We start from the raw sequence: 21,719 nt of genomic DNA, 5'->3' as shown, positions 1-21,719 counted from the left end.
ATCCACTATGAATAGATGATAGCCATGTGCCAAAAACCAATATTAAAATAAAATAAGCAAAATCTGTTAGAATTACAGGTAAAATTAATAGAAAAACTATAGTTAAAGGATGTCCTAATAGAATGTTTTAGTATGAATATATTAAACTTTATACTCTCCCCAAAATTGCAGTGCCATAGATAGCTAACAAAATTAATCATTTATTAGAACACACAAAACCTTAATGCATTTTAAAGAGAAGTCACAAGCTCCTACAATGTTATGTCAGAAATTAATCATAATCATGAAGGAATTTTATGTTTCTCAATGGCTTTTTCTTTTTCTTTTTTTTTTTTTTTTTGAGATGGAGTCTTGCTGTCACCCAGGATGGAGTGCAGTGGCACAATCTCAGCTCACTGAGCAGAGGCAACCTCTGCCTCCCAGGTTCAAACAATTCTCCTGCCTCAACCTCCCACATAACTAGAATTACAGGCATGTGCCACCACGCCCAGCTAATGTCTGTATTTTTAGTAGAGACGGGTTTTACCATGTTAGCCAGGCTGGGCTCAAACTCCTGACCTCCAGTGGTAGGCCCACCTCGGCCTCCCAAAAGTGCTGGATTACAAGTGTGAGCCTCTGCACCCAGTGCTCAACGGCTTTTAAATTTAGAAAGAGTTCTTTGAGTCCTCACAGAACTCAAAACTGCAAATACAGACTATTTTGAATATGATGAATCCCACTGAAGATTCAAGAAGACTGACAGAAAGAGGGAAGAGGCAGACAAGTGTGGATTCAGTCTCAGTGTTGGAGAATGCCAGGTGGTGAAGGTCGAGGAGAGGTGCCCTTCATCAGGCCAAGTCGGCCAAACCAGCCCCAAGTCAGAACCAGGCTCCACACCCTCATGCCATGAGTGTGGGTCCCTTTTTGGACCAGGCCAGCACCCAGGACAGTGGGTCCTTGAGAAAAGGGGTGGGGCCACCAAGGTGGGAACCAAGGCAGAGAAAACGTTGGGACCTGGAGGTACTTTCACCCCCATGGGTCTCCCGCTTCATTCCTTACCCCAGATCCTTTTCCTGGAATTCTTTGTGAGTTCTATCAAGATTCCTCTGCTGGGTGTGGTGGCTCACACCTGTAAAGCATTTTGGGAGGCTGAGGCAGGCAAATCACCTGAGGCCAGGAGTTCGAGACCAGCCTAACATGATGAAACCCGGTCTCTACTAAAAATACAAAATCAGCTGAGCATGGTGGCACATGCCTGTAATCCTCCTGGAGGTTGAAGCAACAGATTCGCTTCAACCTGGGAGGTGGAGGTTGCTGTGTGCCAAGATCGCACCATTGCAGTCCAGCCTGGGCAACAAGAGCGAAATTCTGTCTCCAAAAAAAAAAGATTCCTCATGACCGAGTCCAGGAAAAGCATTTCCAGAACTGGACTCACTCCCAGCTACAGTCAAAATGCAAAGACAAAAGTAGAAAAGGAGTGTTCTACTTCCCTACAGTTTGAGGGAGCCCTTTTTTTTATTATTATACTTTAAGTTCTGGGGTCCATGTGCAGATAGTGCAGGATTGTTACATAGGTGCATACATGCCATGGTGGTTTGCTGCCTCCATCCCCCTGTCACCCACATTAGGTATTTCTCCCCATGTTATCCCTTCCCAATCTCCCCACCCCCTGCTATCCCTCCCCTAGGCCCCCTCTCCCCAAAAGGCCCCAGTGTGTGATGTTCCCCTCCCTGTATCCATGTGTTCTCATTGTTCAACTCTTAAAAAACATACAAATCTTTCGTTTTTAATTTAGCTTGCTGCAGAAGTTCTTTCAATCCCAGAAGACTTTAAAAAATTGTTGAGTTCAGGTTACTCTGGTGGAGCAAATGCAAGAAGCAAGGCAAGGAGAAACGAAGTGGACGCTACTGTGATACAGTGAATGTGAGGAGGTGCACAGATGAGTGAGCCCCAACACTAGAGGGGTGAACACCTAGGCACTGATGGGCTGACATCATCTTGCTGAGGTATGAATGAAATCAGCATCCCTTTTTCAGAATTCCTACTTTCTGAGTTGGCAAACTATGGCTCATGTGCAAAATCTGGCCCATTGTCTATTTTTGTAAGCAAAATGTGATTGGAACACAGCTGTGTTTATTCATTTCTGTATTGCTCATGGCTGCGATCATGCTACAGTGGCAGACCTGAGCAGTTAGAAATGAGAGCTGAGTAGTCAGTCATATTTATTTATCTGGTCCTGTACAGAAAAATTCGCTGGCCTCTGGTCTAAACCAACGTGACACACAACTTGGCTGTGCCTCTCTCTTTACATCAGCATAGGGGAAGCCCTGCCAGACCCTGGCCAAGGCAGAGCCCCACTCCATGCTCACCTCCCTGGGAGGCCCTCAGCATTCTCCTCCCACTCCTGCCCCCTCCCCGTGGCTACACCACACACACACCGTGCCTCACTTCCTCGTCCACACAGCCTCATGCTCGGCACATAGGTGCCCACATGTGCCCACTTCCATGAGGCCATCTTTTTGGTACCGAGTACTATAAGATGGGGTTGGGCTTAGTTCCACAAGGCGGGAGAAGAACTGGAAATAGGCTGAAAGCTTCCTATCATCCCCCTACCTTCTTCTATATCCTGAAAGCCTCTGAAATCTCCACGCTTTCCCCACCCTCCACGGAAGGAAATAAATTGGAATGAGTTTCCCCAGGCCCAGTTCTGCTGTGGGCAGATTTCTTTGAGTTAGGAAAGGCAGGTGAGGAAGAAGTTTTTTGCTGAGTAAGTTTTTCTATACCTCCCTCCCTTGGCCATTTTCCAGTTCTTTCCTGTATATATTTAATAGTATAAAAATCACCTTTCTAAAATAAGAGACCATTACTATACCCATTTTCTAGATGAGGAAACTGAGAGTGAGAAAGGCAAAGTAGGTTGCCAGCATGTATAATTTTTAACAAAAGTGAGTGTTTCTATTCCCATTTTCCAGGTAGGGAAATCAAGAGATAGAAAGGTAAAGTGTAATCCCAGCACTTTGGGAGGCCAGGGCAGGTGGATCGCCTGAGGTCAGGAGTTCAAGACCAGACTGACCAACATGGCAAAACCCCATCTCTACTAAAAATACAAAAATTCGCCAGGTGTGGTGGTGTACGCCTGTAGTCCCAGCTACTTGGGAGGCTGAGGTGGGAGAATCACTTAAACCCAGGAGACAGAGGTGGCAGTGAGCCGAGATCATGGCACTACACTCCAGCCTGGGTGACAGATTGAGACTCCATCTCAAAAAAAGAAAGAAGATAAAGTGACTTGTCCAAAGCCCACAGACAAAATGATCCCATCTTCACTACATAGCATTATGAGCCCCTCAGTGAGATCCCTCCCCCATTCCTCCTACTAATCCTTGACACTCAACTCCCTCCCAACCTGACCCAAACCTTCCTCCTCCAAGATGTCTTCCTTGATTGATACTCTCTCCTGACCCGGGTACTCCTCCACATAGAACTCAATCCTTAGTGCTTCTATTATTTGTTTATATCATTTTAATTGTGTCTGTGCTTTGCTTTCGATGCAAAGCAGGTGCCATTGCATATATATACTTTTTGAGGTTTTTCTTTATTAGTGGCTTTATTGAAGTATAATTGATATACCAAAAAAACTGCACATATTTAACATATACAATTTCATGAGTTTGGATATATGCATAGACCCATGAAACCGTCACCACAATCACCTCCAAAAGCTTCCTCCTGCTTCTTTGTGGTTTCTGGTTTTGTTCTTATGTTTTCTGTGTATGGTAAGAACCCTGAACATGATTGATAAGCACCTGAATTGTTGTATGTAAATTGAGTTTTTTTAACCAAATAAGATTTTTATTTATATGCCATAATGCAAGTTTTTCACAGGAAACCAAGGTGACTCTAAGAAATAATGAAAATCATGTTTTGATACCTTAGAAAATAATACATTTCTCATAAAATATTCAATATCCTGCAATTTTAGCATTATAGAATGCATCTGTGTTTTCTAAAGGTTCTTTTTGGATTGCCAGGAACCAAAAAACACTCTCATAAAACCCAGATGTTGAAGAGAAACTGAACCAGACACTTGCTAAAACATTTTATTCAAGCTACTGCAGTAGAGAAGACAGACTTCAGTACTGAGCTTAACTCCAAATATGGCAAGAGCAGCTGGAGATTTTCAGCCAATGGGCAGGTGTCCGTAGATGGAAAATTACCAGGAGGAATTTGACGAGATATTAAGTGCAGTGGCAAAGAAGAATTTGATGAGATATCAAGGGGATGGAAGGGACTCTCCCTAAACTGGCTTAGCAACATTCCTGCTAAAACTGGGCTTGGCAGGCCAAGGACAGGCCCAAGAACCCAGCTAGTCAAAAAGAGGGCTCAGAGGGGCCTGGGTAAAGTTTGGTCTGCAAAGGAGTCCTTGTCACTGGTAATGGGAGTTAAGGCACACAAGCAAAGACAACGGTCCCGGCAGCTGCTCAGCCAGCCTCACAGGTAAGTGCCTCATCCACCACACCCCACAGCAGGGGTGCTTCCACCACGGCGGCCCCGCCCCAAGAGCAGGGAGCACCACCCTGCCCACGTGCTCCGCCATTTTCAGGCCCAGCCACTGTCTCCCTCTCCCTGTGTTTCCGCTGTTCCTGTCACTACTTGGATGATCTGCTAGAGCTCCTGCTTGGTGTGAAACTAAGTAACAATCATAGAAAGCCATATTTATTCATGTTTCTGGCCAAAATAATTTCACAAAGCCCCTGACTCTGAGATGACATACAGCTCTCCAAAAACATAAAGACAAAGAAAAGCATATGGCCCCCCACGCCTCTTACCTAAATCATTACATTCCTTAAAAAACAAATTACCTAGGCTGGACGCAGTAGCTCACACCTGTAATCCCAGCACTCTGGGAGCACTTTGGGAACTCCAGATCCCAAGGTCAGGAGTTCAAGCCCAGCCTGGCCAACATGGTGAAACCCCATCTCTACTAAAAAGACAAAAATTAGCTAGGCATGGTGGCAGGCACCTGTAATCCCAGCTCCTCGGGAGGCTGAGACAAGAATCACTTGAACCCAGGAGGCAGAAGTTGCAGTGAGCTGAGATCACGCCATTGCACTACAGCCTGGGTGACAGAGCAAGACTCTCTCAAAATACATAAATAAATAAATGACTTAGTCTTGTTTTTTCCTTTGCATAAGATAATGCCTGATGGGATTACTAATTATACTTCCATAATCTATAACCAGATATACTCTTATACCCAAACATTAATAAAATTACTCTCCCTGACCCCTCCCCCACAGTGGCACTATCATAGCTCACGGCAGTCTTGAACTCCTGGACTCAAAAGATCCTCCGGCCTCAGCCTCCTAAGCAGATGGCATATGCCATCATGCCCAGCCAATTTTTAGTTTTTTTGTAGAGATGTGATCTCTATCCTCCTATCCTCCTATCCTCAAGTAATCCTAATACCTCAGCCTCCCTGTACTGGGATTACAGGCACACACCCCTGTACCCGACCTCAAACTTTAATTCTGCTTCAATATAACTTCTAAACAAGTCTAATATAATTTTACATGTACTGATCTCTGCCCACCTATATATATAAGCAGTAGGCTAAAATACTGTCCACAGGAGTCTCACAGGTCTGTTCCTGAGCTATGGGCCTTGACCTACAGTGCTCAGTAAAACTTTTAAATAAGACTAATTTTAATTCTTTAAAAACTTGATTTTTTAAAATTTAGTTGACAATCATGGCACTCCAGATGGGACTCAGAGCAGACAGCCCATAGTCACCTAGACCGTTGCAGGGACTGAGCACCTTAGTACCAACATGGGCCATCCGGATCTCAGGCTCCTCCATGGTTGCAAGTGACTGGGTGAGTCTCTCCAGAGTCTCAGACCTCCCACTTGGTTGATGGTTTTGGAATCAACTCCCAGTGACTGGGTAAATGGAAAGGAGGTTGTTGGAATCATACTACAGAGGTGCACGGGACAGAGAGGAGGGTCAGGCTCAGAAACTAGATGGGAAAAAAGAGAGGCTAGAGGCAGAGAGATCGCCCAAGGTCGCACTGGGGGACATGGACTCCAGTTGAGCTTGACTCTCAGCCTTGCCTCAGTGGTCATCAAAATCGGGCTGTAAGTAGTCTTGACCTTAGATCACTCCCTCCTGATTCCAAGTCAGGATCACTCCCTCCTGATTCCCCAGATCAGGGGACAGCAGTGAAGGCCCTGAACCATGGCAGTGGCCATAGGATTAGAGATGACACAGAACTGACAGAACCTGGTGGCTGAGCAGAAGTTGGGGATACAGAGATCTGAGGGCAATGCCAAGGTGTGTTCAAAGATATATACAACATCTGAAGTAGGATCGCGAATGAGAAGAGAAAACAGTGTCAATACTGTGAACTAAACAGATAAATGCCTTTGGGTCCAAGCCCCTTTCTCATTTCTCATCCCAAATCTCCTCTCTGTTCTCCCCTTTGTACCAGATAGTAATACTTAAATGTCCAAAACATACCATGTGGCTCCCAATAGTGTGTTCTGTGAAAAATCCCTCCACCTTGTCCACTGGAGACGGTCCTGTTCTTTGTTTCCAACTTGGTTAGTACTCCTTCACGGCGCTTCACCTGATGTCAGTCCCTACACACCATCATCACAGCCTTCCATTTTGCACACGGCACCCTAGAGGGTCAACAGGTGTTTCTATAACTCACTCCCATTCTACCAGAATGGGCCCCTCAAGTGTTTATTATTGAGAGGATATTCATGATATTTTTTAACCTATACATTAATAAAAATTGATATGTAAGTCAACAAAATCCTTTTTTTAATGTCTTCCCTTTTATTCTCTAAATAAACTGAATGTGATTGATAAGCACCTGAATTATTGTATGTAAATTGAGTTTTTTGAAATAGAATGAGATTTTTATTTACATGTCATAACGCAAGTTTTTCACAGGAAATAAATGTGACTCTAAGGAATAATGAAAAACCATGTTTTTCATACCTTAGAAAACAATACGTTTCTCATAAACCATATATAGAACAACTAAGTCTTATGTTTTACATATCATCCCAAAAGACATGCTTTGTTTAAGGCATTATTTGTCATAGAGAGCTGCATCAGTCTCTTCCAACCAATCTCCTCCATTAATTTGACAGTCATTCAGTGGCAAAGTCCTGGAGAATTTCTCTTCAATATCAGTTATATTGTTCATGGAACTGGATGTTCACCCAGTTCCTACTGAATTAACAGCAAATATATTCAAAAAGCTCCAGGCCCTCCAAATACTTAGATTTTTTACATATTGAAAATCTTCACTAACAACTGTGGTACGTGGAATATTATTATTATTTTATTTGTAATTTTTATTTCAGTACGTTTTTGGAGAACAGGTGGTTCCACGGATATCAAGGATACCATGGATACCAAGGTTCCATGGACACCAAAAGGTGTAACCATAGATACCATTGGTCACATGGATGAGTTCTTTAGTGGTGATTTCTGAGATTTCAGTGTACCTGTCACCTGTACAAAGTCTTTTATCCCTCACCCCTCTTCTATCCTTTCCTCCGAGTCCGTAAAGTCCATTGCATCATTCTTATGCCTTTGTATCCACATAGCTTAGCTCCCACTTATCAGTGAGAACATACGATGTTTGGTTTTCCATTCCAAAGTTACTTCACTTAGAATAATGGTCTCTAATTCCATCCCGGTTGCTGCAAATGCCATTATTATGGCTGAGTAGTAATCCATGGTGTGTGTGTGTGTGTGTGTGTGAATTCAAAAAGGTCCAGCACTCCTAATACTGTGATTTTTGCATATTTGAAATCTGCACTAATAACTGTGGTGAGCTGAATATTATTATTTTATTTGTATTTTTTATTTCAATAGGTTTTTGGAAAACAGATGGTTCCACGGATCTCAAGGATACCATGGACACCAAGATTCCATAGACACCAACAGGTGTAACCATAGATACCACTGGTTACATGGATGAGTTATTTAGTGGTGATTTCTGAGATTCTGATGCACCCATCAGAAAGAAAGTTTTCTTTGTTCATATATATGCCACATTTTCTTTATCCACTCATTGACTGATGAGTATTTGGGTGGTTCCATATTTTTGCAGTTGCGAATTGTACTGTTATAAACATGGGTGTGCAAGGATCTTTTTCATATAATGACTTCTTTCCATTACCCAGTAATGGGATTGCTGGATCAAATGGTGGTTCTACTTTTAGTTCCTTACAGAATCTTCACACACTGTTTTCCATAGTGGTTGTATTAGTCTGCATTCCCTCCAGCAATGTAAAATTGTTCCCTTTTTACCACCTCCCCACCAACATCTATTATTTTTTGGTTTTTGATTATGGTCATTCTTGTGGGAGTAAGGTAGTACCATATTGTGGCTTTGATTTGCATTTCCCTGATCATTAGTGATGTTGGGCATTTTTTCATGTTTCTTGGCCATTTGTAAATCTTCTTTTGAGAACTGTCTATTCACGTCCTTAGCCCACTTTTTGACTGGATTGTTTGATTCTTTTTTCTTGCTGATTTATTTGAGTTCCTTGTAGATTCTGATATTAGTCTTTGTTGGATGCATAATTTGTGAAGATTTTCTCCCATTGTCGATTTACTCTGCTGATTATTTCTTTTGCTGTGTAGAAGCATTGTTTTTTGTTTTTTGCTTTTTGTGTTTTGTTTTTTGAGGCAGAGTCGTGCTCGGTTTCCCAGGCTGGAGTGCAGTGGCATGATCTTAGCTCACTGCAACCTGTACCTCCTAGGTTCAAGCGATTCTTGTGCCTCAGCAACCGAAGTTGTTGGGAGTACAGGTGTGCACCACCACAGCTGGATAATTTTTGTACTTTTAGTAGAGACAAGGTTTTGCCATGTTGGCTAGGCTGGTCTCAAACTCCCGACCTCAAGTGATCCACCTGCCTCAGCCTCCCAGAGTTCTGGAATTAAAGCCACAAGCCATTGCACCTGGCCTAGACGCTTTTTGGTTTAATTAAGTTCCATCTATTTATCTTTGTTTCTGTTGCATTTGCTTTTGGGTTCTTGGTCATGAAGTCTTTGCCTAAGCCAATGTCAAGAAGGGTTTTTCCAATGTTATCTTGTAGAATTTTTATGGTGTCAAGTCTTAGATTTAAGTCTTTGATCCATCTTAAGTTGATTTTTGTGTAAGGTGAGAGATGAGGATCCAGTTTCATCCTTACACATGTGGCTTGCCAATTATCCCAGCACCATTTGTTGAATAGGGTGTTCTTCCCTGCTTTATGTTTTTTTGTTTGTTTTGTAGAAGATCAGCTGGCTATAAGTATTTGGCTTTATTTCTGGGTTCTCTATTCTGTTCCATTGGTCTGTGTGCCTATTTTTATACCAATACCATGCTGATTTGATTACTACAGCCTTATAGCATAAAGCCAGGCAATGTGATACCTCCAGATTTGTTCTTTTTGCTTAGTCTCACTTTGGCTATGTGGGCTCTTTTTTGGTTCTATATGAATTCTACGATTGCTTTTTCCAGTTCTGTGAGGAATTATGGTGGTATTTTGATGATAATTGCATTGAATTTGTAGACTGCTTTGGGCCATATGGTCATTTTCACAATACTGATTCTACCCATCCATGAGCATTGGATGAGTTTCCATTTGTTTGTGTTGTCTATGATTTTTTTCAACAGTGTTTTGTAGTTTTCCTTGTAGAGGTCTTTTACCTCCTTAATTAGATATATCCCTAAGTATTTTATTTCATTTAATTTTTTTGCAGCTATTGTAAAAAGGGTTGAGTTCTTGATTTGGTTCTCAGCTTGGGTGCTGTTGGTGTATAGCAGTACTACTGATTGGTTTTGTGTTCTAAAGCTTTGCTGAACTTATTTATCAGTGCTAGGAGCTTTTGAGATGAGTCTTCAGAGTTTTCTAAATATAAGATCATATCATCATAGAACAGTGACAGTTTGACTTCCTCTTTACTGATTTGATGCCCTTTATTTCTTTATCTTGTCTGACCACTCAGGCTAGGATTTCTAGTACTGTTGAATAGAAGTGGTGAAGGTGGGCATCCTTGTCTCATTTTGTTCTCAGGGGGAATGCTTTCAACTTTTCCCTTTCAGTATAATGTTGGCTGTGGGTTTGTCATAGATAGCTTTTATTACCTTAAGGTATGTCCCTTCTATGTTATTTTTGCTGAGGGTTTTAATCATAAAGGATGTTAAATTTTGTCCAGTGCTTTTTCTGCATCTATTGAGATGATCATGTGATTTTTCTTTTTAATTCTGTTTATGTGGTGTATCACATTTATTGACCTGCATATGTTAAACCATCCCTAAATCCCTGGTATAAAACCCACTTTATCATGGTGGATTATATTTTTGATATGCTGTTGGATTTAGTTAGCTAGTATTTTGTTATAGATTTTTGCATCTTTCATTAGTGATGTCGACCTGCAGTTTTCTTTCTTTGTTATGTCATTTCCTGGTTTTGGTATTAGGCTGATAGTGGCTTTCTAGAATGATTTAAGGAGGACTCCCTCTTTCTCTATCTTTTGAAATAGTTTCAATAGGATTGGTACCATTTTTTTTGAATGTCTGATGGAACTCAGCTGTGAATGAATCCATCTGTTGCTAGAATTTTTTTGTTAGCCATTTTTTTAATTACCATTTCTATCTCACTGCTTGTTATTTTTCTGTTCAGAGTTTCTATTTCTTCTTGGTTTAATCTAAAAGGGTTGTATATTCTGAGGAATTTATTCATCTCCTCTAGGTTTTCTAGTTTGTGTGCATAAAGGTATTCATAGTAGCCTTGAATGATCTTTTGTATTTCTGTGGTATCAGTTGTAATATCTCCTGTTTCATTTCCAATTAAGCTTGTTTAGATCTTCTCTCTCCTTTTCTTGATTAATCTCACTGATTGTCTATCAATTCTGTTTATCTTTTCAAAGAACCAGCTTTTTGTTTCATTTATCTTTTGTAATTTTTTTTGTTTCAATTTCATTTAGTTCTGCTCTGATCTTGGTTATTTCTTTTCTTCTCTTGAGTCTGGGTTTTGTTTGTTCTTGTTTATCTAGTTCCTTGAGGTGTGACCTTAGATGATCTATTTGTGCTCTTTCAGATTTTCTGATGTAGGCATTCAGTGCTTTGAACTCTTCTCTTGGCACCATTTTGCTATATCCCAAAGGTTTTGTTACTATTTTCTTTCATTTCAATAAGTTTTTTAATTTCCATCTTGTTTTCATTGTTGACCCAATGATCATTTGGGAGCAGATTATTTAATTTCCGTGTATTTGCATGGTTTTGATAATTCCTTCTGGAGTTGATTTCCAATTTTATTCCACTGTGGTCTGAGAGAGTACTTGATATAATTTCAGTTTTCCTAAATTTGTTGAGACTTTAACCAAACTATCATATCGTTTATCTTGAATGTTCAATGTGCTGATGAATAAAATGTAAATTCTGCAGTTGTTAGGTAGAATGTTCTGTAAATATCTAAGTCCATTTGTTCTAGGGTATAGTTTAAGTTCTAGGGTATTGTTTCTTTGTTGACTTTCTGTCTTGATGACCTATCAGTGGAGTATGAAGTCCTCCACTATTATTGTGTTGCTATGTCATTGCTAATGTCTAATAGTAATTATTTTATAAATGTGGGAGTTCTGGTGTTAGATGCATGTATATTTATGACTGTGATATTTTTCTGTTGAACTAGTCCTTTAATCATTATATAATGTCCCTCTTTGTCTTTTTTAACTGGGGTTGTTGCTCTAAAGTCTGTTTTGTCTGATATAAGAATAGCTACTTCTGCTCACTTTTGGTGTTCATTTACATGGAATATCTTTTTCCACCCCTTTACCTTAAATACATGTGGGTCCTTATGTGTTAGGTAAGTCTCTTGAAGACAACAGATACTTGGCTGGTGGATTCTTGTGCATTCTGCCATTATGTATCTTTTAAGTGGAGCATTTATGCGATTTACACTAGTATTGAGAAGTGAGGTATTATTCTATTCATCGTGCTACTTATTGCCTGAATACCTTGTTGTTTTTTCCTGTTGTGTTATTGTTTCGCAGGTCCTGTGATATTTATGCTTTAAAGAGGTTCTAACTTGGTATATTTTGAGGATTTGTTTCAAGCCTTAGAGCTCCTTTTAGCAGCTCTTGTAGTGCTGGCTTGCTAGTGGTGAATTCTCTCAACATATGTCTGAAAAAGACTGTGACTTTCCTTTTCATTTATGAAGATTAGTTTCACTGAATACAAAATTCTTGGCTGATAATTTTTTGTTTAAAGAGCCTAATGACAGGGGACCCAACCCCCCTTCTAGGTTATAGGTTTCTGCTGGGAAATCTGCTGCTACTCTGATAGGCTTTCCTTTGCAGGTTACCTGATGCTTTTGCCTCACAGCTCTGAAGCTCCTTCCTTCATCTTGACTTTAGATAACCTGATGACTATGTGCCTAGGTGATAATCTTTTTGCAATGAATTCCTGGGTGTTCTTTGAGCTTCTTGTATTCAGATGTCTAGCTCTCTAGCAAGGCCAGGGAAGTCTAACTCAACTATTCCCTCAAATATGTTTCCAAAACTTTCAGATTTCTCTTCTTTCTTGGGAATACCAACCATTCTTAGGTTTGCCTCTTTAACATAATCTCAAACTTTTTGGAGGCTTTGTTCATTTTTTTTAATTCTTTTTTCTTTGTCTTTGTCAGAGTGGGTTAATTCAAATGCCTTATTTTTGAGCTCTGAAGTTCTTTCTTCTACCTGTTTTACTCTTTTGCTGAGACCTCCTAGTGTATTTTGCAATCCTCTAAGTGTATCTTTCATTTCCAGAAGCTGTGATTGTTCTCTATGCTATTACTCGGGAGATTGTTATCACATATCATTTATATATACATATTTTTTAATTGCATTTTAGGTTCTGGGCTACATGTAAAGAACATGCAGGATTGTCGCATAGGTACATACATGGCAATGTGGTTTGCTGTCTCCATCCCCATCTCCTTTATCTGGCATTTCTCCCCACATTAGCCCTCCCCAACTCTCTACCCCCAACTGTCCCTCCCCTAGTCCCCCCACCACAGACCTCAGTGTGTGATGCTCCCCTCCTTGTGTCCATGTGCTCTCATTGTTTAACACCTGCCTATGAGAACACATGGTGTTTGATTTTCTGTTCTTGTGTCAGTTTGCTGAGAATGATGATTTCCAGGTTCATCCATGTCCCTACAAAGGACATGAACTAATCGTTTTTTATGGCTGTGTAGTATTCCATGGTGTATATGTGCCACATGTTCCCTGTCCAGTTTATCATCGATAGGCATTTGGGTTGGTATTTTAAACAGTGCTGCAATGAACATATGTGCGTATGTGTCCTTATAGTAGAATGATTTATAATCCTTTGGATATATAATGCCCAGTAATAGGATTGCTGGGTCAAATGGAATTTCTATTTCTAGTTCCTTGGAGAATCGCCACAAAGTCTTGCACAATGGTTGAACTAATACACTCCCACCAACAGTGTAAAAGTGTTCCTTTTTCTCCACATCCTCTCCAGCATCTGTTGTCTCCAGATTTTTTTTATTGCATTTTAGGTTTTGGGGTACATGTGAAGAACATGCAAGATTGTTGCACGGGTACACACATGTCAGTGTGATTTGCTGCCTTCCTCCCGTCACCTATATCTGGCATTTCTCCTCATGCTATCTCTCCCCAACTCCCCACCCCCTGCTGTCCCTCCCCTATTTCCCCCCTGCAGACTCCAGTATGTGATGCTACCTCCCTGTGTCCATGTGTTCTCATTGTTCAACACCCACCTACGAGTGAGAACATGCAGTGCTTCATTTTCTGTTCTTCTGTCAGTTTGCTGAGAATAATGGTTTCCAGGTTCATCCATGTCCCTATAAAGGACACGAACTCATCATTTTTGATGGCTGCATAGTATTTCATTGGGTATATGTGCCACATTTTCCCTGTCCAGTCTATCATCGATGGGCATTTGGGTTGGTTCTAGGTCTTTGCTATTGTAAACAGTGCCACAATGTACATTCGTGTGCATGTGTCCTTATAGTAAAATGATTTATAATCCTTTGGATATATAGCCAGTAATGGGATTGCTGGGCCAAATGGAATTTCTATTTCTAGGTCCTTGAGGAATCACCACACTGTCTTCCACAATGGTTGAACTAATTTACACTCCCACCAACAGTGTAAAAGTGTTCCTATTTCTCCATATCCTCTCCAGCATCTATTGTCTCCAGATTTTTTAAAGATCACCATTCTAACTGGCATAAGATGGTACTTCAATGTGGTTTTGATTTGCATTTCTCTAATGACCAGCGATGATGAGCATTTTTTCATATGTTTCTTGGCCTCATATATGTCTTCTTTTGAAAGTGTCTGTTTATGTCCTTTGCCCACTTTTGAAAGGGTTTTTTTTTTCTTCTAAATCTGTTTTAGTTCTTTGTAGATTCTGAATATTAGCCCTTTGTCAGATGGGTAGATTGCAAAACTGTTTTCCCATTCTGTTGCTTGCCGGTTCACTCTAATGATTGCTTCTTTTGCTATACAGAAGCTCTGGAGTTTAATTAGATTCCATTTGTCTATTTTGGCTTTTGTTGCCAGTGTTCTTGGTGTTTTAATCATGAAGTCCTTGCCTATGCCTATGTCCTGAATGGTTTTGCCTAGGTTTTCTTCTAGGGTTTTTAATGGTGTTAGGGCTTATGTTTAGGTATTTAATACATCTGGAGTTAATTTTAGTGTAAGATGTCAGGAAGGGGTCCAGTTTCTGCTTTCTGCACATGGCTAGCCAATTTTCCCAACACTATTTATTAAACAGGGAATCGTTTCCCCGTTGCTTGTTTTTGTCAGGTTTATCAAAGATCAGATGGTTGTAGATGGGTGGCATTGCCTCTGAGGCCTCTGTTCTGTTCTATTGGTCTATGTCTCTGTTTTGGTACCAGTACCATGCTGTTTTGCTTACTGTTGCCTTGTAGTATAGTTTAAAGTCAGGTAGCGTGATGCCTCCAGCTTTGTTCTTTTTGCTTAGGATTGTCCTGGTTATGGGGGCTCTCTTTTGGTTCCATATGAAGTTTAAGGTGGTTTTCTCCAGTTCTGTGAAAAGGGTCATAGGTAGCTTGCTGGGGATAGTACTGAATCTATAAAGTACTTTGGGCAATATGGCCATTTTCACAATATTGATTCTTCCTAACCATGAGCATGAAATGTTTTTCCATCTGTTTGTGTCCTCTCTTATTCCCTTGTAAGGTGGTTTGTAGTTCTCCTTGAAGAGGTCCTTCGCATCCTTTGTTAGTTGTATTCCTAGGTATTTTATTCTCTTTGTAGCAGTTGTGAATGGCAGTTCATTCTTGATTTGGCTCTCTTTAAGTCTGTTATTGGTGTATAGGAATGCTTGTGATTTTTGCACATTGATTTTGCATCCTGAGACTTTGCTGAAGTTGCTTATCAGTTTCAGGAGACGTTGGGCTGAGACAGTGGGGTCTTCTAAATATACAAACATGTCATCTGCAAATAGAGACAATTTGACTCCCTCCTTTCCTAACTGAATACTCTTTATTTCTTTTTCTTGCCTGACTGCTCTGGCTAGAACTTCCAATACTATATTGAATAGGAGTGGTGAGAGAGGGCATCCTTGTCTAGTGCCAGATTTCAAAGGGAATGCTTCCAGTTTTTCCACATTCAGTATGCTATTGGCTGTGGTTCTGTTATAGATCACTTTTATTATTTTGAGATATGTTCCACCGATACCTACTTTCTTGAGAGGTTTTAGCATGAAGGGCTGTTGAATTTTGTTGAAGGCCTTCTCTGCATCTATTGAGATAATCATGTGGTTTTTGTCTTTGGTTCTGTCTATGCAGTGGATTATGTTTATAGTCTTACGTATGTTGAACCAGACTTGCATCTGCAGGATGAAGCCTACTTGATTGTGATGGATAAGCTTTTTGATGTGCTGTTGCAATCTGTTTGCCAGTATTTTATTGAAGATTTTTGCATCTATAAGCATCATGGATATTGGTGTGAAGTTTTCTTTTTTTTGTTGAGTCTCCATCAAGTTTTGGTATCAAGATGATGCTGGTCTCATAAAATGATTTGAGAAGGATTCCCTCTTTTTGGATTGTTTGAAATAGTTTCAGAAGGAATGGTACCAGCTCCTCTTCGTATGTCTGGTAGAATCTGGCTGTGAACCCATCTGGACCTGGGCTTTTTTTGGTTGGTAGGCTACTAATTGCTGCCTCAACTTCAGCCCTTATTATTGGTCTATTCATGGTTTCAACTTCTTCCTGGTTTAGGCTTGGGAGGCTGCAAGTGTCCAGGAATTTATCCATTTCTTCCAGGTTTACTGGTTTATGTGCATAGAGTTGTTTGTAGTAATCTCTGATAGTAGTTTGTAATTCTGTGGAATCCTTTATCATTTTTTATTGCATCTATTTTATTCTTCTTTCTTTTCTTTTTTATTAATCTGGCTAGTGGTCCATCTATTTTGTTGATCTTTTAAAAAAAACAGATCCTGGATTTATTGAGTTTTTAAAGAATTTTTTGTGTCTCTATCTCCTTCAGTTCTGCTCTGATCTTAGTTATTTCTTATCTTCTGCTTGCTTTTGAGGTTTTTTTAATCTTGTTCCTCTAGCTCTTTGATGATAGAGTGTCTATTTTAGATCTTTCCTTGCTTGTCATGTGGGCATTTATTACTACAAATTTTCCTCTAGACACACTGCTTTACAAGTGTCCCAGAGATTCTGGTACATTGTATCTTTGTTCTTGCTGGTTTCAAAGAACTTCTTTATTTCTGCCTTCATTTCATTGTTTATCCAGTCAACATTCAAGAGCCAGTTGTTCAGTTTCCATGAAGCTGTGTGGTTCTGAGTTAGTTTCTGAATCCTGAGTTCTAATTTGATTGCACTGTGGTCTAAGAGACTGTTCGTTATTATTTCTGTTCTTCTGCATTTGCTGAGGAGTGATTTACTTCCAATTATGTGGTCAATTTTAGAATAGGTGTGAGTGATGCTGAGAAGAATGTATATTCTATGTATATGGGGTGGAGAGTTCTGTAAATGTCTATTAGGTTTGCTTGGTCCAGATCTGAGTTCAAGTCCTGGATATCCTTGTAATTTTCTGTCTCATTGATCTGTCTAATACTGACAGTGTAGTGTGAAAGTCTCCCACTATTATAGTGTGGGAGTCTAAGTCTCTTTGTAGGTCATTAAGGACTTGGTTTATATATCTGGGTGCTCCTGTATTGGTTGCATATATATTTTTAGAATCATTAGCTCTTCTTGTTGCATTGATCCTTTACCATTACGTAATGTCCTTCTTTGTCTCTTTTGATCTTTGTTGGTTACAGTCTATTTTATCAGAGACTAGGATTGCAACTCCTGCTTTTTTTTGCTCTACATTTGCTTCGTAAATCTTCCTCCATCCCTTTATTTTGAGCATATGTGTTTCCTTGCATTTGACATGGGTGTCCTGGATACAGCATACTGATGGGTTCTAACTTTTTATCCAATTTGCCAGTCTGTGTCTTTTGATTGGGGCATTTAGCCCACTTACATTTATGGTTAATATTGTTATGTGTGAATTTGGTCCTGCCATTTTGATGCTAGCTGGTTGTTTTGCCCATTAGTTGACGCAGTTTCTTCATTGTGCCGATTCTCTTTACCATTTGGTTCATTTTCGGAGTGGCTGGTACTGGTTCTTCCTTTCTGTTTAGTGCTTCTTTCAGGAGCTTTTGTAAGGCAGGCCTGGTGGTGATGAAATATCTGAGTACTTGCTCGTTTGTAAAGGATTTTATTTCTCCTTCGCTTACAAAACTTAGCTTGGCTGGATATGAAATTCTAGGTTGCAAGTTCTTTTGTATAAGGATGTTGAATATTGGCCCCCATATCTTCTGGCTTGTAGGGTTTCTGCTGAAGATCTGCTGTGAGTCTGATGGGCTCCCCTTTGTGGGTAACCTGACCTTTCTCTCTGGCTGCCCTTAGCACTTTTTCCTTCATTTCAACCTTGGTGAATCTGATGATTATGTGCCTTGGGGTTGCTCTTCTTGAGGAATATATTTGTGGTGTTCACTGGAATATTGGCCTGCCTGCTAGGTTGCGGAAGTTCTCCTGGACAATATACTGAATAGTGTTTTCCAGCTTAGATTCACTCTCTCCATCACATTCAGGTACACCTATCAAACAAAGATTAGGTCTTTTCACATAATCCTATATTTCTTGAAAGCTTTCTTCATTTCTTTTTACTCTTTTTTCTCTAATCTTGCCTTCTCATTTTATTTCATTGAGTTGATCTTCAATCTCTGATATCCTTTATTCTGCTCGGTCGATTTGGCTATTGAAACTTGTATATGCTTCACAAAGTTCTTGTATTGTGTTTTTCAGCCCCATCACGTCATTTATATTCTTCTCTAAGCTGTTTATTCTCGTCAGCATTTCATCAAACCTTTTTTAAAGGTTATTAGTTTCTTTGCATTGGTTGAGAACATGTTCTTTTAGCTCAGAGAAGTTTGTTATAACCCACTTTCTGAAGCCTGTTTCTGTCAATTCATCAGACTCGTTCATCCAGCTTTGTTCCCTTGCTGGTGAGGAGTTGTGATCTCTTGGAGGAGGGGAGGCATTCTGGTTTTGGGTGTTTTCATCATTTTTGTGCTGGTTTCTTCCCATCTTTGTAGATTTATCTACCTGTGGTCTTTGTAGTTGGTGACTTTCAGGTGGGGTCTCTGAGTGGATGTCCTTTTTGTTGACGTTGAAGTTATTTCTTCCTGATCTTTAGTTTTCCTTCCATCAGTCAGGCCCCCCTGCTGTAGGACTGCTGGAGGTCTACTCCAGACCCTGCTTGCCTGGGATCACCTTTAGTGGCTGCAGAACAGTAAGGGTTGCTGCCAGTTTCTTCGTCTGTTATCTTTGTCCCAGAAGGATACCTGCCAGATGTCTGCCTGAGGTTTCCTTTGCAGAGGTGTCTCTTTGGATATACAGGAGTCGGGGTATACAGCTGCTTGAGGAGACAGTCTGTCCCTTATAGGAGCTCTGGTGCTGAGCTGTAAGCTGCGTTGTTCCATTCAGAGCTGCGGGGCAGGAATGTTTAATTCTGCTGCAGCAGAACTCATAACCACATTTTTTTCCCAGGTGCTCTGTCCTGGGAAGGTGGGGCTTTATTTATAAGTTCCTGATGTACTGCTTCCTTTTTTCAGAGATGCCCTGCCCAGCAAGGAGGTAGCCTAGTCACAGTCTGCCAGCAGAGGCATTGCTGAGCTGCAGTGGGCTCTGCCCAGCTGCTATGTGAAATTCCTTGCAGTTTTATTTATAGAGGTATAGTTAGAACTGCCTTGGTAATGGCGGTCTGCCTCAGTAATGGTGGACTGCCTCTGTCATGGTGGACTGCCTCAGTAATGGCAGATTGCCTTAGTAATGGTGGACTGCCTCTGTAGTGGAGGACTACCTCGGCAATGGCAGACACCCTTCCCCCCACAGAGCTGGACTGTTCTGGCTCCACCTGTGCTTGCTTAGAAACTGTCAATCCAGAGCGTTTCAGATTGCTGGTCGTTGTCGGGGTGGGACCCGCCAAGCCAGATCACCTGGCTCTCTGTTTCAGCCCCCTTTTTTTTCAGTTGAATGGGCAGCTCTGTCTCCCAGGTGTTCCGGGCACCAGTTGAAATGGCCACCCAGATTTGTGTGAGTTTCTGTGCAGAGACCCACTGTGCCGGCTGAGACAGCCGTGCTGGAAACTCATGGCACTTTTCAGCCCTTGAATCTCCTGGTCTGTGGGCAGTAAAAACTCGTTTGTAATTGCAGTGGTCACTCACCCTCTGCATCATTCTCACTGGGAACTGCACTCCAGAGCTGTTCCTATTCGGCCATCTTGGATCCCCCTATATCATTTTTTTTAATTTCTTTAAGTTGGTATTCACCTTTCTCTGGTGCCTCCTTGAGTAGCTTAATAATTGACCTTCTGAATTCATTTTCTAGTAATTCAGTCATTTCTTCTTGGTATGGATCCATGCTGGTAAGCTAATGTGATCTTTTAGGGATATTAAAGAAACTTGTTTTGTCATATTACCAGAATTGTCTTTCTGGTTCCTTTTCATTTGGGTAGACTATGTCAGAGGAAGATCTGGGCTCAAGGACTGCTGTTCAGATTCTTTTGTCCCACTCTGTACTCCCTTGATGTGGTATCCTCCCCCCTCCCCTAGAGATAGGGCTTCCTGAGAGCCAAGCTGCAGTGACTAGTATTTCTCTTCTGGATCTAGCCACCCAGTGGACTGTCGCAGGGAATGTCTGCGAAGAGTCCTGTGGTGTGATCCATCTTCAGGTCTCTCAGCTATGGATACCAGTACCTGCTCCTGTGGAGGCAGCAGGAGAGTGAAGTGGAGTCTGTGAGGGTCCTTGATTGTAGTTTTGCTTAGTGTGCTGGTTTTGTGTTAGTTGGCCTCTAGCGGGCAGGTGATGCTTTCAAGACAGCATCAGCTGTAGTAGTATAGGGAGGATATAAGCTTGGCCTAGGGTCACCTGGATAAGCATTAGCATTTCTCAGGTGGTGGGTGTGGCCATAGAGTTCCCAAGAGATTATGTCTTTTGTCTTCAGCTACTAATGTGGGTAGAGAAAGATCATCAGGTGGGGGCAGGGTTAGGCGTGTCTGAGCTCAGACTCTCCTTTGGCAGGGCTTGCTGTGGTTGCTATGGAGGATGGGGATGTGGTTCCCAGGTCAGTGGAGTTACATTCCCAGGGGGATTATGGCTGCCTCTCCTGTGTCATACAGGTTGTCAAGGAAGTGGGAAAAAGCCAGCAATGACAGGCTTCACCCCGCTCCCATGCAGCTTGAAAGCCAGTCTCACTTCTACCATGGTTCTCCAACAGCACCAAGTTTATTTCCAGACAGCCGGTGAACAGGGCTGAGAACTTTTCTCAGGCTACAAGCCTCCCTACTGATAAAGCAAGCAGGGCTTTCAGGTTTCATGCCTCCCTACCAGCCGCAATTTCTGTGTTCATAGCTGCACTCCTCATTCTCCCATTTCCCAGGAGTCTGTTCAGGAAAGTTCACATTTGATCGAAATTGTTACAAAGTTCAGCTGGAAGTTCCCTCCTCTCTGTGGTCTTTACCCAATTCCACTGGCAGCTCTCTCCAAGGACCCCTGTGAAACAAAGTCAGAAATGGCTTCCCTGGGGACCGAGAGTACCCACCGGGCTCTTCCCACTGCTTCCTCTACCTCTATATTTCACTTGGCTCTCTCAATTCATCTCAATTCTAGGTAAAGTCAAATCCTTCTCCTATGATCTGGACCTTCAGGTTCCCCAGTGAGGATGAGTGTTCAGGAGCAGACATTCCCCCTCTCACACTTTGGGCACTTGGAATTTCTCAGCTATTTTATGGAGCCTCAGCAGCGAGCCAGTTCCTTCAGAGGGTCTGTGGATTCCCTCAGCTTTCCTCATATGTTTCTGTGGTAGTTCTTGGAGCAAAATTCATGATGTGAGTCTCCACATGCTGCTCTGTCCATTTGAGTGGGAGCTGCAACTTAGTCCTGCCTCCAATCTGCCATTTTTTTAGACTCTGAACATTATTACTTTGACCCCCAAAAAATGCCCATGTTCCTGAGCAACATAGCAAGATCCCATCTCTAAAAATAAATAAACATTTTTTTAAATGTCCATGTTCTAACCTTGGAAGCCTGTAAATAGATATCCTTACATGACAAGAGGGGCTTAGCATTTGTGAATAGATTAAGCATTCAGTGAGTGAGAGACAACCCTGGAT

At 41.3% G+C, this 21,719-nt stretch overlaps 1 protein-coding gene and 1 long non-coding RNA gene across 12 annotated transcripts in view; one reads left to right on the top strand and one right to left on the bottom strand.

The window, feature by feature from the left end:
* The window catches only part of DNAH5 (dynein axonemal heavy chain 5), a 385,840-nt gene that overhangs the window by 297,884 nt on the left and 66,237 nt on the right, over positions 1 to 21,719 (bottom strand). The window lies entirely within an intron of this gene.
* LOC118151594 (uncharacterized) overlaps positions 1 to 21,719 on the top strand; it is a 36,536-nt gene that overhangs the window by 5,895 nt on the left and 8,922 nt on the right. Inside the window, exon 3 of the long non-coding RNA XR_004739990.3 lies at positions 1,775 to 1,985. This is a non-coding gene — a long non-coding RNA (uncharacterized LOC118151594). The remainder of the gene's footprint in view (positions 1 to 1,774; positions 1,986 to 21,719) is intronic.

Source organism: Callithrix jacchus, chromosome 2 (assembly GCF_049354715.1).
Source record: "Callithrix jacchus isolate 240 chromosome 2, calJac240_pri, whole genome shotgun sequence".
Classification (NCBI taxonomy): Eukaryota; Metazoa; Chordata; class Mammalia; order Primates; family Cebidae; genus Callithrix; species Callithrix jacchus.
The sequence above is the reverse complement of the archived record's forward strand: the minus strand, read 5'-3'. Positions and strand labels throughout refer to the sequence as shown.